The following is a 20,302-nucleotide window of genomic DNA, read 5'->3' as shown; positions in this document are numbered from 1 at the left end:
GAGATTTACGTACACCCTCATCATCTATCAGGATACAGGGAAAGCAACCGCAGGCCAAATTCTGCCACCTATACAGATGTTTGTTACACACCTATTCATCAGTGGTCATCAAAGAGTTGGCACTCTCCTGTTAGCTCAATGAGATTTTAGCTCTTCTGAACCCTTCAGGTGACCCAACCACACTGCGGGAAATGTTCACAGGTGGCAAACTCTTCAGAAGCAGGAGTCTATGCTTCCTAATTGGCATCATTCAGAAATCCTCCTACACCAATAGCTGGGCAAAGGACCACTCAGGGATCAAGCCAGATTTTAGGTTTCCCTGACGGCTCACCCACTGTTCGCACAAGAGTAAGGAGTCTCTTTAAGGTATTTTTAGCCAGTCCTCATATTTTGAATACCTTTAGCATCACCAATGAGACCTCATTTCTATGAATCATCATGCTAAGTAATTAAGTTTCCTAATAAACTAAGTTACTAGTTTCTCCAATAAAATCCCCTTTCTGACATTCACTTTGCTGATTAACCAACAATTGCTTTGACAAAGCCACCTCTGGATGGTAACCTTCTCTGATTTAATCCTAGCTAATCACTCTTTGACTATGCATTCTGGATTACTTCATAGGTTTTGGCTTAACCTAGTAAGCAGATACAAAATATCACAGAATTTATGCTGAGTATTTTTAAATAAATTATAGTCACCGTGAGGCAGTGGCATCTGCGTGGGTCCCAACGCTATAATCCACACATGCAGATCTGCCATGACTTACAACACCCTGGGTATCGCACAAATGCCAAGGAAACACTGGGAGCCAAAGGCCAACAGAGGACCGAGAGAGAAAGACCCAGAAGCAAGGTGATTCCTTCCTCACTCTCAATTACTGGCAATGGCATAAGAATCCAGGAATTTAGAACCAATTGAGAGGGAAGGAGATGAGGAAGAAAAACCCTGGAAAAAGGCATCCCCCTAATGGGATAGCTGTTTTTTAACTCTGAAGAATCCAAAATATCAAGAGCTTGGGCTCTTCTTCAAGAACAAAGAAATTTATTCACAGAAATAACAAAATTAAATGTTTCTTTGATAGAAATGGGAGCCACGATCTTGTACATAAAACTGACTTATTTCAAATTAAAATTATATTTTTGTACTCCTGAATTTTGTGGAATGATGTGACTAGGAAGTTATATCTGTTACAAAGCGATTGCATATTCATGCATATAGAGTCCATGCAAGGTCAAACCCCCAAAATAAAAGTCAGAGTCGTGCATGAAGCATGGGCTCATCAATCATGCCTAACATGAGTCCTGCCAGTCACTTAGGAGGAAATGCAGCCTTCAGATGTGAAGCTGGGACTGTAGCTTCAGAAGAACTCTGGATGAGGAAGTGTTTACGGAGATATCCTGCTCTGACAGCCACAATATAGAAACATCTCGTGCCAAATATGAAATGGAAAAAGGAGCAGGTAGCTGTGCTAGGATCTGAAATTTATGTTTCTCATATTTCCTGGCTTATTCATCTTCAGTTATCTTTTAGTATGTTTGGCAAGATGTTTTTTTAAATTCCAGCCATACTAAGGAAGTCAAAGCAATTTTGTTTCTGTCTGCTTGAGAGATTTAGAAGGAAATGCTGCTCTCCATGTACCAGTCTGTTGATGGCAGCAGAAATAAAGACATTCCCCAAGTGGAAAGTGAAACTCAGGGGCACAGATGGGTCCCTCTCGGGGACCCAAAGGGTCCCAAACCTTTCCAAATGGAGAGTATTTATTTTGCTCTATCTTAATATTACATAAGTAATTTGTATTCACCGTAAAAATGCTTGAAAGTACAAATAAAATGTTTTAAGAAATGAAATCACTTGTAACCTCCCCACCCAGTGATTACCATTGTCAACATTTTAATGTAACACCTTTTCATATCTGTTTCTATACATTTCATATATACGTATGAATATTTCAAAACTAGAATCATGCCGTATATACTCCTTTTGTAATCTGCTTTTATTTAACTCATTCTATTGTGGCCCTCTTTTCATGTCAGTAAATTTCTGTCTACTACGGTGGTTCTCACACTGGATCATGCATGTGAAGAGCTCAATACAACACAAGGTGTTTGGTCTTCACCCACTCAGTTGCCCAGTCTCCACTTCAGTAGTTGGTGGGAGGGGCAAGAATTTGCACTTCTAACAAGTTGATGCTGATGCAACTGATCTGGGGAGCACAATTTGAAGACTGTGGTCTACACCATCACATGAATGACTGCTGAACATTTCATGATACAGGTGAATGAATTTATTTAGCTGTTCCCCTTCATTTGAATACTTGGATTATTTCAAACCCAAATGATGCCGGGAGAAACATCCTTACAGCTAAACCTGCACTTGTTTTTATGAAAGACCAGTTTCCTTGCACTGAGATCCAAGAAAGGTAAAACACTGTAAAGAATTCTCACTACCAGGAAATGAGAGAGGAAGAATGATTAAAATCCTCCTGGTTTAGGGTTATTTAGAGCCCACAATGGAAGGTCAATTTTATGGGGGTTGCAGGATTAATGGAACTGCAGATAGAGACACTTGCCCAAAGAACACTTTGGCTAACTTCATTCCATTTCTGATAGTCCCGTTACAAGTAGAACATTGCTACATGAGAGGAAATGCTTTATGTATTACTTAATGTTAAATGTGGCATCAATGAGTTGATGAATACAAAATTTTAAAAGCCAGAAAAGAGAAGAAAGAAAAGATGAAAAGTGATTTTGACAGTGATTATAGAAAAATGAGTGTCAAAAAATTTAGATGACCTTCATGTGACCAAGAGATTTCTATTACATAAATTTTTTTTTAAAAAAACAGGAAAAGTGGCTCAAAGTGCATTGTTTTGAGACTTTTCAGATTTTGAACAAGTTTCAATTCTATACCAAATGTAATGAATAGAAATTTAAGTACATCTCAAAGCTAGATCTCATAAATAAAAAACTGAGTCTGAAGCAACCTAATTTTAAAAGGGTGAGAATTTGTAACAGTAGAGTTTACAGAAGTAATATAAAGTAAAAGAAACCTAAGTCACACTCATAAAGAAATACAAATCAGGGACTTCCCTGGTGGTGCAGTGGGTAAGACTCCGTGCTCCCAATGCAGGGGGCCCGGGTTTGATACCTGGTCAGGGAACTAGATTCGACATGCCACAACTAAGATCCCGCATGCCCAACTAAAGATCCAGCATGCTGCAACGAAGATCAAAGATCCCACATGCTGCAACTAAGACCCAGTGCAGCCAAATAAGTATTAAGAAAAAAAAAAAAAAATAGAAATCAACACGAGGTTAGCTTCTGATGTACAACATAGTGATTTGATATTTCCATATATTACAAAATGCTCACCATGATAAGTTTAGTTACCATCTGTCACCATACAAAGGTATTACACTATTATTGACTATATTCCCCATGCTGTATATTTCATCCCCATGACTCATTTATTTTGTAACTGAAAGTGTGTACCTCTTAATCTCTCTCACTTATGTGGCTCAATCCCCCACCTCCTCCCCTCTGGCAACCTCCTGTTTGTTCTCTGTATCTATGATTCTGTTTCTGTTTTGTTATCTTTATTTGTTTTGTTTTTTAGACTTCACATATAAATGAAACCATTTAGCATTTGTTTTTCTCTGACTTACTTCACTTAGCATAATACCCACTAGGTTCATCCATCTGGTTGCAAATGGTAAAATTTCTTTTTTATGGCTGAGTAATATTCCATTGTATGTGTATGAGTGTGTGCGTATCATATTTTTCTTTTAGTTTGTACCTATATAAGATGATGGATGGGGCTTCCCTGGTGGCGCAGTGGTTGAGAATCTGCCTGCCAATGCAGGGGACATGGGTTCGAGCCCTGGTCTGGGAAGATCCCACATGCTGCGGAGCAACTAAGCCCGTGAGCCACAATTACGGAGCCTGCGCGTCTGGAGCCTGTGCTCCGCAACAAGAGAGGCCGCGACAGTGAGAGGCCCGCGCACCGCAATGAAGAGTGGCCCCCACTTGCCGCAACTAGAGAAAGCCCTCGCACAGAAATGAAGACCCAACACAGCCATAATAAATAAATAAATAAATAAATAAAATTAAAAAAAAAAAAAAAAAAAAAAGATGATGGATGTTCACTAAACTTATTATGGTAATCGCGCCATGAGGTATGTAAGTCAAAATCACTATGCTGTACACCTTACACTTGTACAGTGCTGTATGTCACTCAATAAAACTGGAAGAAAAAGAATTTTAACTATTATCCTCCCAAAAAATGCAAATTAAGGCATCATTATTTTTTCCTCTAGCAGACAGCAAATATTTTAAAGTTTGATGATGCTCAGGGTTGGCTAGAATACGAGAAATAGGTACTTTCATATTCTTTTGTTAAGAGGTCAAAACAGTACAAATCTTTGGAAAATAATTTGGCAATTTTATCAACATTTAAAAAGTAAATATTATTAAACCTATAATATTATTGCTAGGAATCCTATGGATATGTTTTAAACTGTTTCCCAAAATATACAAAGATATTCACTGAAAAATTATCTATTACAGAAAAAGACTGGAAACAACCTAAACGTCCTTTAACTGGAGAGTCTCCTTAAATAAACTATAATTCATCCATGCTATATAGCCCTTAAAAACAACAATGCTTTATACTGATACCCAAATACATACAAATTTATCAATAAGTGAAAGGAGCAAGGTACAGAAAACTTTGTAGAGTCTAATTCCTTTGTATAAACAAACATAAGCATATATATGTTTACAGAGAAGTATATGCAAAAGTTTTTTCTCAAAGGGAACCCCCAAAATTGTTCATTGTCATTTTCTTTTCTTTTCCAGGTGAGCAGATGGAGGAATACCATACATGGATATGGGCGAGTAGAGGCCCAAATCACTGATACTCACTGGGGTGGAAGAAGACTTCTTGGTTCGGGGGGCATATTTGATCCCAGTCTTAACAGATGAACCAAATTTCAAAGTCTTCCACAGTGCCTGAGGACATGGTTTCTTTTTTTAACCATCTATTAAAATCTTTTAATGTTTACAAATATGTTCATAACAGGTTTATTCATAATGGCGCCCAAATGGAAACAAGCCAAATGTCCATCAAAGGGAGAATGGATAAAAGGTTGGGTATTCATTCAATGGATACAAAAATACTATGGTAGTCATAGTAATTTAAAAAAAAAAAAGAAGAGGAAACTACTGCTGCCTGCATCAACATGCATATATTCCAGAGACATTGTATTGAGCAAAAGGAAGCAAATAGAGAAGAGTTCATACATTTGTATGTTGAAGAACAGGTGAAAACAAAGCCGTAGTGGCTGCCGTTGGAACAGAGGCTACTAAAGTGGGAGGTTACCGACTGGCAAGGGCGTGAGGGAGACTTCAGAGGTTCTAGACTTGTTTGGTATACCGATGTGGGTATGGTTTTACAAATACACACACATATGCAAAAATTAACCCAGCTGTACTGAAGGTAGGTATACTTTATTATACACTGTACTTCAAAAAAATTTTTAGCTCTTTAGTGTGGTTTTTTTTCAGGCAACAAAATTTTAACAGAAAAACTGTGGAGCTCCACGAGGAGCACCTGATGGGTTATATGTTTTCAGTAATTTTTCACTAATCTAAAATAAATATCCCTTGATTCATAAATTCTCCTTGATTTATATTGTTAATTTAGTAAAAGGGTGTACTAGGACGAATCAAGAATAACAACCCTCAAAGATATCCTCATCCTAATCCCCAGAACCTGCGAATATGTTATCTTCATGGCAAATGACATTGCAGATGTGATTAAATTAAAGGCCTTGGCGTGGGGGATTGTCTCAGATTACCCTGGGTGGGCTTGATGTGCTCATAGGGCCCTTAAGGAGGGACACAGGGGAAATCAGTCAGAGAGAAGCAGATTTGAGGATGTTACTCTGCTGGTTTTGAAGATGGCCGGGAGCCAAAGAATGCAGGGAATACAGCCCAGGCAGAAAAGGGAAGGAAACAAATTCTCCTTTAGAGACACTGAAGGAAACAGCCCTGTGGACACCTTGACCTTAGCTAAGTGAAACTGATTTCAGAGTTCTAGCTTCCAGAACCATAAGGGAATACACTTGTGTTATTTTAAGCCACTAAGTTTGTGGTACTTTGTTACAACAGCAATACAATACAAAGGGGAAGCTAATATAGAGGGGAAAAAAGATGAGGTGCAAATATTCTTACTCTTTTGAATTCTTTGGTTTGCTCTTCATTGAGAGACACAGAAAAGCCTTTTGCTGGAGTCACTTTTTATGTCAAAGATGATCTCCATATCAACAGAGGTATTATTCCCTCCTACTAAAAATTTCAGTGAAGGAAAAGCCAATACTAACATACCTTACTTTAAATTAATACTAAGCATTTTTTCCAACTATAAAATTTGTACATGATCCTTGCATAAAGTAGGTAAAGAAACCAAAACTCTCCTTTAACAACTCAAGATCGAAATTGTCTCTGGCTGTTCTGAGCAATGATTGGCCGAGAATTCTCACGTCATTATCTTGGCTGGTAGACCCACGTGGAAACTGGACTAAGCACTTTGTTTCCAGCATGTCACTATTCACCGTATTATTTACTAGTCTGTGAACAAGGAAAGGAAAGTAGGATGGCTTCCTCTCTTCCTTGGCTCTCTTGCATTTAGCACGAGGCCAGGTGAGCTGGGAGATCAGTGTTCCCTGGGATTTTATCATGTTCAGCCTGTGTCCCCAGGACATCCAAGTTCCTCAGTGATCACTGCCCCCCTCTCTCTTTCCCATGCTGGAGACTGAACAGGCTTCAACGGGCTGTGAGGAAAGGTTGGGGGTTAAATGGTTCAAAAGTGAGAACTCTCAATCCCAAAGCAGACAGGCAAAGGCATGTTACTGGCGCCGAGGTTGTGTGCTGTCCAGCAGGTTGACATGCGGGAGTTGGTACTGTGGAATTTTCTCCCTGCTACATTCCTTCTGGGGACCGGGGATGGGGGCTGAGGGGGGCGCGTGGAGGGTAAAGTCTGTGCTATCTGGCAATCATCAAGATCACCATCAAGGGTTGGGAGTAAAAAGTTCCCAACTCTAAAATGTGGGTACAGAAGCTCTTCCCATAGTGTCTGCATGGAGTTCTGAAACTGGGAAAGAGCTTGTAAGGGTGCACTCTGTGTGTGTGTGTGTGTATGTGTGTGTGTGTGTGTTCGTTTGTCACCAGAGACAAGTTTGTGTTCACAAGCTCCCTAGGTACTTATAGTGACTACTATTTACCCAATGCTAACCTAGGAGCCTGGAAAGAAGACCTGGGAGGATGGGGTAGCTCTTATCCTTTCTGTCCAGAATTCTTTCCTTTAAGATATCCACCCCTCTGAACACAGGAGTGGACACAGAGCCCAGGGTGAGCCAATGTGACTGGCCCTAGCCACAGTGACTGGCCCAGGAAGGGCCATGGGACATAAGCCCAACCAATTGGGAGGCTTCTCCAGGATGTTTCTGTAGAAGCTGAAGAAGAGTCTTGCCTTTCTCATGTGTCAGGAGCTGTTTGACTGTGATGTGGAAATGGCCTTACTTGGTTCTCCACCAAGTAAGGAAACCTGAAGGCATAAAGTTCCAGGGAAAACCTTGTGAGCTGCCGAACCCTGATTTGTGTACAAGTCACAAGCCGTTCCTGGGTTCATTCACGCATGAGGCCAGCTCCACCCTTCTTGAGGTCTGAAGCTAAAATTTCATCCTTCACTGTTTGAGTTAATTCACTTTGTGTTTCTATCCGTTAGAATGAAAAAAGAAACTGACAAATAGAGATTTATGGAAAAACAAGGCATGTGTGCTGCCCTCAGAGAATTTAGGATTCATATGGAAAGACAGGGACAATTACAGAAGAAAATACAAGTTAAAATATACTTAAGCATTACGTTGTACTATACCTGTACGGTGAATAATTCTATTGTCAAGCGTATGAAGAATGTGCTAGAGTGCACAGCTGAATGGTTTAGAACAATGCCCATTATTCAGTTCCCCTTGGGACTCAGAAGTTTCTGGCCCTTGTTTTGAACGATTTCACTTTCTGAAAGATAGTGGAGTAGAGTGGAAAGCACATAGACTACAGAGCCAGATGTAGGAAAAAATCTGGGCTTGCCACTCCCAGGTACCTGATTATGTCAGTTTGGATGTCTTCATCTGGAAATACCACCCTGACTCAAAATGCCTGAAACAATATAGAAATTTATTTTCTAATCTGACAAGGCCAGGGGTGGGGTAACTTTGAGGTTAGTTAACTCAGAGGCTTACTCATGTCATCACAGACCCTGGTTCTTCAGCTTCTCCACTTTGCTATTTCGGGTCACAAGATGACTGTATTTATTCCAGGCATCATATCCAGGAAACACCAAATCCAGAGATTCTGCCTTTTTCAATGTCCCCTTAGGAATTCGAAATCTTTTTCAGGATATCCAACCCCCAGCATTAGTTAGAACTGAGTCACATGCCAACCCCCAAATTAATCACTTACAAAGGGAAAAACTTTACCCAGATTGTCTTAAATTCATCAGGACTTACACTTAGAATGTGGGCTAAGAATGCCTTCCTTTAAAGCATGTAAGGGTTAGGGGTAAGGGGATGTGCTATATACTCAGCACAATTGAGGCTCTACCAGCAAGGAAGAAGGGGAGATGGAAGGTAAGCTGGCAACTAGTAATGTCTGATGGAGTGACACAGGTTTCCTACAAAGTGTCTCTGAGCCTTGGTTTTTCTCACCAAAGAACAGGATTCAAAATATCTATCATATAGGTTGTGAGGAATAAATGGAATAGTAACTTGCTTAGCATACAGTAAGTGTTCAACAAGTATTTATTCACTTTCCCCTTTCCCTTCTCGTTCAAAAACATGTGTTCAACCACATTTTTTTTGAACATTTACTATGCACCTGGCCCTGTACCAGGTATCAGGGACATGGTGGTGAATTAGAAAAACACAATCCCTAATGTGTTTACATTCTGCAGGAGAGACAAATAATACACGATAAGTGGCATCGAAAGTAACTGTGATCACAGTAGTGCTGAAAGGAAGTAAAGGGAGATGTCATATTCAAGGAATCTTTTGATCCTCTGTTTTCAATTTAGGGAGAAAAAAAATGAGGATAGTATCTCATTTCTCCTGATCATCAACTATAAAGAGAAATATTGACCATACACTGATCTTTGCTCCTTTAGTATCGGTTGATTTTCCAAAAGTGAATTATTCCAGTTGTGCTTCCTTTCCTATCTTAATTCTGCAGCGGTAACCTAATTTTTGTACACTTCCATCACAAAGAAGATTCTTTTTAATCTCTCTGTTTATCTAAGGTCAAAAGAATAAAAATTAATTCCTCAACAGAAGCTCAACCAATGGTAATAGCCACAGTTGCAGCACAAGGCATAGGCATAGCTTTAAACTTTTCTTTTTTAATTGAGGCAGGACAGTAAACCTAAATGTCTTTAGAAAATTTTATAATTTTTGCACTGTCACAAATAGAAGCACTACCTCACATTCACAAATTATGTAATTCAGAGTTTCCTCAACTTAGCTGTGTATCACAATACCATAGGGAACTTGTTAAAAATATAGATACCATCAATCCTCATTATTCGTGGATTCTGTATTTGCAAATTCACATACTCACTAAAATGTATTCGTGACCCCAAAAGCATTACTTGTGGCACTTTTACGATCACTCACCAACATGTACAGAGATGTGAAAAATCTCAGTCATCCAATATGCACATTCCTAGCTGAGGTGGAAAAGGCGAGGCTCTGTTTTCTCCTTTCGGCTCTAACACTGTAAACAAGTGTCCTTTTTGCAATCTAATAGTGCCATGCTTTTTGCAGTTTTGTGCTTTTCTGTTCACCACCACTTCCCCACCTCCCCAGCCCATGCCATCCCCCCAGCAGTGCTGAAGTGCTATCTAATGTTCCTGAGGTGCCAGAAGGCTGGGATGTGCCTTACAGAGAAAACAAGTTAGAGAAGCTTGGTTCAGGCGCAAGTTAACAGTGCTGTTGGCCGCGAGTCCGGCGTTAATGAATCAACATCCAGGAAAGGAAGAGAAAATTTGCTGATCTCTGGGTGAGGCCCCTTGGGAAAGTGCTAAAGTAACACGTGTAGTGCATGATGAAGCTATGGAAAAGATGGAAATGCAGCTACATTTGTGGATTCATGAGACGATGACAGATTTTTTTTTAAAAAGCAGAGTGGGTAGCATTATTGTGAGGGTGAAAGCCAAAGTAATTTGTGGTCACGTTATCCGGAGTCAAGAAATGCTAAGCCCTATATAAAATAAATCAGCTACAAGGATATATTGTACAACACAGGAAATGTAGCCAATATTTTATAATTACTATAAATAGAGTATAACCTTTAAATACTGTGAATCACTAAGCTGTATACCTGAAGCTTATGTAATAGACTCTGCCTCAATTTTTTATAAAAAATAACTTTTTTTTTCCCAGGTCATTAGGCTCTGATTGTCGACTACTTGATCTACCTTCACACAAGGGTTGCTTTTACCTCCCATGATTGGCTAGAAAGGTAGTAGCTTGGATGACTTTTTTTTAAAACACTGGCTGATTACTAAGAGAAATCACATCTACCTATTGAGACACCCTACATCCACCTACCCATCTTCTCATCCATCAGATTTAAGCGTCATATGGGCAGAAACCATGAATATTTGGTCCACCAGAGTGAATCTAATACCTTAGTCAGTGATTTTTCACATAGAAGACACTGTTCCCAGGCACTGTGATGGGAACTTAATTCTTCCTATAAATCAGTGGTTCTCAAGCAACAGTGATTTTGCCTCCCGGAGGACATTTGGCAATACCTAGAGCCATCTTTGGTTGTCACAACCAGGGAGGGCGACTGCTACCGGCATCTAGTGCATAGGGGCCAGGGGTGCTGCTAAACATCCTACAGTGCACAGAATAGACTCCACCCCCATAAAAAAGAATTATCTGGCCCAAAACGTCAATCATGCCCAGGCTGAGGCAAACCTGCTTACATGGATGGATGTAACAATCACAGTAGGCAATTTCTCACTCTCAGACGCTGCACTCCTGCCATATTCCACTGTTGAAATGACACAGCAGTACCGAATCATGTCACCCCCCACAGCCCGCCTACCATGCAGGAGGTGTGTGGAAAGATCCCTGGGGAAGGCTTTTCTCTCTCCTGTCCCACTGGTTTGTTGTTACTCATCCTAAGCCAAGAAAGCATGTATTTTTTTCTCCCCAAGTTTTTAGACACCTATCTTTCCTATTTGCATTACCCATCCCTGTTTCCTTCTTTGCAACTCATACAAAGTACAGTCCAGCTTCATAGGAAACAGGTGTACCCTGACCCCCTTTGTGAATTTCTATAAAGGGCTTGGGAAAAAATGCATCCCGGGGCCCATGAACATGCACTGCGCCCTCTGCCTCCCTTCTTTTCCTCTGGGGAATGAAGCGAACCTTGACCTGCCCAAGACCCGAACTCTGTGACAGCACACGCAGGATTGGTTGGACCTGCTCTCCAGTTACCTCAGTCACGTGCTCAGCCAGTGAGCAAAGAATACCAGATTCCTAAAAATCGTATTTCCTGAACAAATATTTGTGGGCAGGGACAAAATGACAGAATACTTGAATTCAGGTGCAGCATTTCATTTTCAGTAAGGTTTCATTTCACAGTGAATATAAAGACAAGCCAAATTAAACCAAAAGTTAGATGCTGTGAGCAAATCTATTTTTTCCCCTTCTACTGTTATGGTTTCTATTTGAGAGGAAAAAATATATCTAAAAGAAGATTTTTTTCCCTTAAGAGAGGTTATTCAAGATTAAGGAAATTAGAGACTTCCCCGGTGGTCCAGTGGTTAAGACCCCACACTCCCAATGCAGGGAGAATGGTTTCAATCCCTGGTTGGGGAACTAAGATCTCACAAGCTGCATGGTACGGCCAAAAAAAAAAAAAAAAATTAAGCAAATTAACTGTCTTTGTTCATTTACCACATATTTAGTGAGAACCAACTGTATGTCACACGCTGCGCTAGGCCTGGAAATACAAAAATGAAGGTACACTGTCCCTGCCCCCGAGAAGCAATATCAGCTATTAATGTAACATTTTAACATGCACTTTTATGTTAAAAAATGCAGTCACAGACGGAGAGAAAATATTTGCAATAGACACAAATGATAAAGGATTGTCATCCCAAATATACCAAGAACTCCTAAAAGTCAACAATAAGAAAATCAACAATCCGATTTTTTAAATGTGCAAAAGACCTGAACACACACCTCACCAAAGAAGATATACAGATGGCAAATGAGCATATGAAAAGGTGCTCCGCATCATGTATCATTACAGAATTGCAGATTTAAAACAATGAAAAACTACTACATACCTGTAAGAACGGCCAAAATCCGGACCACTGATAACACCAAATGCTGGTGAGGATGTGGAGCAACAGGAACTCTCAGTCATTGCTGGTGGGAGTGCAAAAATGGTACAGCCACTTCAGAAAACAGTTTGGAGGTTTCTTGCAAAACTAAACATAGTCTTCCCATACAATCCAGCAATCATGCTCCTTGCTGTTTACCCAAAGGAACTGAAAACTTATGTCCACAGAAAACCTGAACACTGATGTTTATAGCAGTTTTATTCAGAATTAACCAAAACTTGGAAGCAACCAAGACGTCCTTCAGTAGGCGAATGGATAAATCAACTGTGGTACACCAGACAATGGAATATGATTCAATGCTAAAAAGAAAAGCTTATCAAGCTATAAGAAGACATGGAGGAAACTTAAAAGCATATGACTAAATGAAAGAAACCAATCTGAAAAGGCTATACCCTGTATGATTCTAACTATATGATGTTCTGGAAAAGGCAAAACTATGGAGACAGTAAAAAGATTAGTGGTTGCTAGGGATGGAGGGGAGGAATGAATCGGCAGAGCACAGAGGATTTTTAGAGCAGTGAGACCATTCTGCATGATACTGAAATGGTGGATACATGTCATTATACACTTGTCAAAACCCAAAGAATGTACAACACTGAGAGGGAACCCAAATACAAACTATGGATTTGGGGTGATGGTGATATGTCAGTACAGGTTCACCTGTTATAACAAATGAACCACTCCGGTTCAGGAAGTTGATAGTGGGGAAGGATGGGGGCAGGGAGCGGGGGTGGGGGATAAAGGGAAACTCTGTCCTTTCCACTCAGTTTTGCTGTGAACCTAAAATTGCTCTAAAAAATAGTCTATTTTTTTAAATATACCGAACTACACATACAGGTATATGAGTGAGTTCAATAGTTTATTTTAGATGGTGGCGATAAACTCTGTACAGGGTACTATGGAAACCAGAGATCACAGTGATCATTTATATAAGCCAGAAGGAAAACAGTGATGGTCAGGAAGGACCTCATCATAGGGGAGATGATGCCCGAGTTGAGTGTTAAGAGGTGAGGACGCTCTGGTCTGAAAGCCTGGAGAAATGTGTTCCAGGAGAGTGTACAGTGTGAAAGAGGACCTTTTCTGCTGCAACTGCTTTCAAAAACCCAGCTCGATCTCTCTCAAGCAGTAAAAGTCAGAATCTACTGGATCCTATGAGTGAACAATCCTGGGCTCAGGCTGCTCCAGGGCTCAAAGGGCAGCCCTACGACAAAATCTGCAACTCTCCCTTTCTCCACTTGCTGTCTCAACATTGGTGAACCCTCCTGCTTCCTGTAAGTTGGATGTAGAAACCCCAGCACCCTCTTACTCTCAGTCCATTGTAAGTGTGGACAAAGCACACAGGCTGAAAGTGAGAGAAGAGATGGTTCCTTCAGACTACTGTTTAGCAGATGCTTACTGAGATGACACCAGGGGCAAAAATCCCAGATGAGTCCTATTCAAGGAGACATGAAATAGCATCATGTGTTCAGAAAACCACATGTGGTCCAAATGGATAGAGCATCATGTGCAAAACAGAAGGTATGGAGAGGTGAGCAGAGGCCACACCAGGGAGGGCCTTAGGTGCCATTTGAAGAAATCAGGATTTTATCTTTTAGGCAATAAGGAGTCATCGAAAGGGCTAAGCAAGGGTGTGAAATTACCAAATTTTCCTTTTTTTTTAAATTAATTAATTAGTTTATTATTATTTTTTTTTGGCTGTGTTGGGTCTTCGTTTCTGCGTGAGGGCTTTCTCTAGTTGCGCCAAGTGGGGGCCACTCTTCATCGCGGTGCACGGGCCTCTCACTATCGTGGCCTCTCCTGTTGCGGAGCACAGGCTCCAGACGCGCAGGCTCAGTAGTTGTGGCTCACAGGCCTAGTTGCTCCGCGGCATGTGGGATCTTCCCAGACCAGGGCTCAAACCTGTGTCCCCTGCACTGGCAAGCAGACTCTCAACCACTGCGCCACCAGGGAAGCCCCAAATTTTCATTTCTGATAAATCACTCTGACAGTGCCTCCACTGTCAGAATGTGTGACTTAGCCAAGTAACTTGACCTCTCTGAACTGCTTTATTCCTACATTAGTAGAATGTGAACAATAGTTGTACACGCCATAAGATTACGGTGAGGATTAAACGTGCTAATATTTGTAAAATGCTTAGGACAGCGCTTGGCACATAGAGTTAAGTATTTCCTGCTACTGTTATTGTTGTTGCTGTTGTCGTTGCTGTTATCAGAAGAGTGAGAGACCTGAGGGAAGGAGGTGAGAAGCAAATTCATCTGAACCCACATGGTCTTCATCAACACCACTTTACTATTTCAGAAAACTCTTGCCCTGGAAGGTAAAGGTTGCAAATAACTTCACTTTTCACTCCAGGAACATCCTCTAAGGCCCAAGAATTTTGCAATAAATAAAAAGCATCAAATGTCAGTTTATACCCCAGGACTGTTTGAACCCTTTGCCTCAAAATCCTCACCTTTGCTGTTTCCTCCAATCCTACACTATTTTATACTGTCATTATCCAAGATCCCACACTATCAGACCCAACTTAAGCAGAATTCAAAACCTCAGAAATAGCCCGACTTGGCCCTCCTCCCTCTGAGATGTTACGAGGAGCCTGGAGATGGAGCTCTCCATCACTGCCATCAGCAGTAGACTTGGCTCTGTCTTACAACCAGATTGTTTTGGTGACATTTTCAGGAAGCCAGCCTTCAAGAACAGGTGGCTTGGCAAGTGGCAATGCTCCAGGTGAGAGAGGAGGGACTAAACAGGGCTTGATGACAAGAGAGGAGGGTGTGAGTAGAAGCACCGTTAAGAAGAGAGACCGTAGGGACTGGCTGTGGGGAGAGAGGACACTCCAGAATGAACACGAGAGTAACCGGGTAGAACACGGAAGGGTTTTCCAAAGTAGAACCTGCAAAGGTAGGTGGGTGTGATTTGGTACATGAGCTGACATATCATAACTGGAACCAGCTTTGTCTGTCTTATTCTGATTTCTATCCATCCACAAGCCCTGCCTACAAAGAGCCCCTCAGAAGTGGGAAGGCCTGGACGCAAACAGTCTGGGTGAGGCTTTTCAGGTTCCGTAAGTGGATACCTTCTCCAAGCCTTGCTTGATTATAATTCTCTCCTTCATGAGCAACTCCGCCTGTATGTGGCTGGGCCCACTTGCGGGCCCCCTGTTCTTTCTCGTGCTTGCCTACAGGTCAATTTCTGAATTGCTAGTGCCCAGGAAGCATAAAATCCACTGTCAAAAGCATTGATGAAGATTTTCCTGAAGATGTGGGGGGAAAGACAAAGGAAGGGAGACCATCTCCTCCTGGTGTTGGCACTCGGGTCCAGCGTCCCAGGACCCTCCTCCTTAGGGCTGGGCAGATCAGGATGGTGGGTCACCTGACATCAAGGAGAAGGTTAAGACTCCCTTTGCAATCTCCCCTTGCCCTCAAATTCTCCTCCGTAGACTGCAGGCCCACCCACCGCCCTGCCCCAAACAGTCCTTTCTGGTCTTTTCAGCTGGTATCTCCTCCCCTCACAGTCCTTAGCAAAATCCATCAATTTGCATCATTCCCTCAGCAACACAAAAAGCAAGCAAATAGGGCTCAGCCAAAGAAAAATTACCTCACATTTCCAGGGCCGCCCTTCTTTGTATGTGTGAAAGTATATTTATTACATTAGTTAGAGAAACAATGCTCGACTACAGGAAAGTAGTACTCAAAGGGAGACTTGTCCCTGGAAATTGGAGGTTGGCACTTGTCATATATTTTATGCCCAAACATTTCCCTGTCAAACCTCCCATGCTTTCAAGTATTTTAAGACTGATGGCACTTGTTGAAACTATTCCCGTTTGTGGCTTCCAGACTCCTCTCTCCTGCATTTCCTTCTACCTTTAAGACTGTTATGGCTCAGGATTTCCGGCCCATCTCTCCTTTTCAGTGGCCCTCATCAAATTGATGTTCACCACACTTCCAGGTTTTTATCTCCTCTCCCTCCACACACTCTTTTGGGGAAGATTTCAGCAAGACGCAAGGGTTCGTTCTTTTTGTTTCCACCCTTTTTATTTCTCAATACATTTGCTTATTTAAAAAACAGTGCTACACTCAGAGTAGAGCAGGGTCTGGGGAAGGAGACAGAATGGTTGAAATGGTAGAAAGGAGGTGAACAGATCAGAAGAAAACTTGTTTTTTATTTAAGAGGTGCCATTTGTTACAGATTCACGTACTTCTTTGCCCTCTTTGTAAACTGGGCCAATAGTAGCCTCTGCTCCTAAGGTTGTTGTGAAGTGAGAGGTGATAAGTGCAAAGTGCTTAGAACATGCAGAAAGGAAATGCTCAACAAATATTAGCTGTTGTCATTATTCCCTCAATGAGCTTTAAGGAACATATTTGAAGGGGCATTTTTCTTTGGAAAAGAGATGTAGGGAAAGCTTCCCAGAGAGAAAACATGTCTCCTTTGAATTAAGTTAAACGAAGGAACTCTGATTGGGCCAGGAACAGTTTACTAGTAAGTCTGACCAAGAAAGTAAATTATAAATATCCTGTAAGTAATGTTTAAGCTAACGATTAGCTCTGTAGAAGTAAATCCTTTCAAAAAAAATTTTTATTTATTTATTTATTTATTTATTTTTTAAAGAAACCATTAGTTTCACAACTTCCCTGGTGGCGCAGTGGTTAAGACTCCGCAGTCCAATGCAGGGGGGTGCCTGGGTTCAACCTCTGGTCAGGGAACTAGATCCCACGTGCGTGCCGCAACTGAGAGGTCACATGCCTCAACTAAGACCCGGCGCAACCAAATAAATAAATAGATAAATATTTTTAAAAAAGAAAGCATTGGTTTCTGTTTCTTAGCTAATCTTAAAGGTAGTGAAGCCTTCACGTGGAATGCAGAAAACTCTGGAGTTAAACAAGATCCGCCTCCTGCACCAAGATTGCTCATCCAAGTGACTCCACACTACCCATCTGAATATTTTCCTGTCCTCTTGCTGAAGAAGAACATCTGCTTTGTATTGGCATGCAGCTGAAAGAACCAGACCATCCTCACCTAGTTAGCAATTAACACTTATCTGGGATCAGAAAATGAAGTTCCATCTGTAGATTCTAAGGAGCTAGAAGCCAAATAGCTGCCAATCTGAGCACCCTAGGATCTTGAAGCCAGGTTGACAGTGCCCTTTAGGATTGGTTCAGTGATTCTTCTGGCCAGTGCTGCAGAAAGTTCTCTCCACCCATGGTATACACCTAGAGTATCTTAGAGGGTTACCCAGAGTATAAGGCCTCGGGACATACTGCAAAGCACCAAAGCTTAAATCTAAAAACATTTCTGTGGGTAAAAGAGGAGTGCTCCAGGAAAGCAGGGCTCCTTCCCCCTACAACCCACCAAGTGAAGACTAGGGGTAAGGAGTCTCAGTAATACTCCCTAAGGCAAACCATATGTGGAAAATGCTCCAAATAAATATTTGGCAAGCACCAATTTTATAGAGCTGGAAGGAACAGTTCTCAAAATATCAAGATGTGATATTTCAGGGAAATTCTGAATGCTCCTTTCTGTTCAGTATCATTTTCTTTTTAACATAATTGAGAGCACATTATATATTCTGTTCCAGTCTGTTTACTTCATTTAACCTACAGTGATTTTCCATGGCATTAGGCATACTATAGGAATATTCTATAATACCCCATCATATATTTTTTAAAGTACATAATTATTCCTCTATTACTGGAGATTTATGTATTTTTACATTTCACCACAAATAAGAAGCTGACAAACACTGGGTTTAAATGTGGATCCAAATCTCTGGTTATTACCCTAGGATATTTTCCAAGAAGTGAATTATTGATCAAAGAATTTGAGTGTTTTTAAAGACTCTACATGATAGGTTTTAACACTCCTCCCTGCAGTATGAGCATGCATTCCTCAACAGTCAAGTTTAAAAAAAAAACAAAAAAACCCCAACCCCCCCCCCCAAAAAAACACCCTAATTTGGTGTGTAAAAATTGTTTTAATTTGGATTCTTTTTATTGAATTTCAATTTTTCATATTAGCCATTTGTATTCTCCTTATTTCACTTTCTGTGAATTATTACATCTTTTGTTCATTTTACTCTTGGCATCTTAATGCTTTTAAAAAATATATTAGTATACGGGGGTTGAGAGGTAATAGGGAGTAACCACTAAAGAGTACAGAGTTTCTTTTGGGAGTGATGGAAATCTTCTAAAACTGACTGTGATGTTATACTAAAAACCACTGAATTGTACATTTTAAATGGGTGAATTGTATGGTATATGAATTATATCTCAAAAAGCTGTTTTTAAAAAAATATTAGTATAAATAACTTCCATTTTTCCCTCTTTCAAAATCTGTTGGCAAATTTTCCAATTCGGATTGCCTTTTGCTTTCTCATATTCAGGAAATACACACTTTTAGTTAAATCTATTATCTGTTCCTTAATGAATCCTCCCATTGCTTTTATTTGGAAAATTCCATCACATGCAAAGATAGTCACTGACATGTTCTTTCAGTTTATTTTCATTCTTACTCCATTTGGATTTTGCTGCACATTACAAAGCGATAATTTAATGTTCTCCAAACAGGTACTTATTGGAACTTTTACCACCCCCCTTCCTCACTATGTTCTGATAGTTGCTTTGCAATGTTTTATATATACTAGCATCTATTTCTGGGCTATTACTGTTATCAGTCTGAGAGTTCAAATATAAACTTACAGTACTCTTAACATTTTTTACCTTTAAAGTATGGCTTCATATCTAATATTATATGACTTCATTAATCTCTTTCAAAGCATTCTTCGCTATTCTTGCACATTTTTTCTTTCGGATGAAATTTAGAATAATTTTATCAACCCTTTGAGATTATGACTGGGCTTATATTTGACTGATGGATTGATCTGGGAAGAAGGGAGATATTTAAAATATTTATCAGCTAGGAGCACAAGGTTTTGTTTTGTTTTGAATCTACAGAAGTATTTTATTCATACAGGTCCCACACATACCTTAAGTTTGTCTACACACTTTACAGAGCTTATTGCCATGATGAAAGGTAACCTATCCCCATTATACCTTAAAATAATTATTTTGTTTGAATATGGAAAACTAATCTTTGGATGAGTGGCAGTATTTGCTAAAGTCTTACTAATTTCAAGACAAGATTCCTGGGCTTTCAACTTGGGACAATCCCATCATCTGCACTAATGAAAACAGTCTTTTCTTTCCCAATAGTTACAACTCAGTTCTAGTTCGGGTCTTATTACACTGAAAAACAGTAAATCAATATTCTGATGACAAGCCCTGAAAACTTTAAGCACATATTAAAAATTAAATCCTTGACAAGCAGGCTTATAAAGGATACATAAAGCTCTCAAGCTTTTGAGAAAGACCTGAGGTTAATCAATTTTGCCACTTCATAGAGTCTGTTTCATCGAAAATGCGGCTAAAGAACACCCAGAAGGGTTTACCAGACCAGCTGAGGAGACAGCTGGAGCAGACACTCAATGTTCCGGGGAGGAAGCTTCCCTTTTCCCTCAGGTGTGCCCTCCACATTCATACCACAACAAGTCATGGATCCTATTAGTATTTGTGGCCATTGCTCTTCTGCAGACATAAGCTGAAGCTAGTAATGCCCAGAAAGCAATACTAGCTATTAAATTGCTTTCTTCTAAAGTCCCCGCTCTAGCTCTTTTTGCATAACCTGGGTTACACTTTCTGCCATTGCCAAACCCTCTCTCTCAGACATTTCTGCCTAAAGAATTAACCTTTATGTTTTGAATCACTACTCACACAAAACACCTGTTGGTTACAAACTATCAAATCCAAATACTAAATTTAATATTGGGGTGCTGGT

The sequence above is a fragment of the Balaenoptera musculus genome, chromosome 6, assembly GCF_009873245.2.
Source record: "Balaenoptera musculus isolate JJ_BM4_2016_0621 chromosome 6, mBalMus1.pri.v3, whole genome shotgun sequence".
NCBI lineage: Eukaryota > Metazoa > Chordata > Mammalia > Artiodactyla > Balaenopteridae > Balaenoptera > Balaenoptera musculus.
This window is presented reverse-complemented; position numbering follows the sequence as displayed.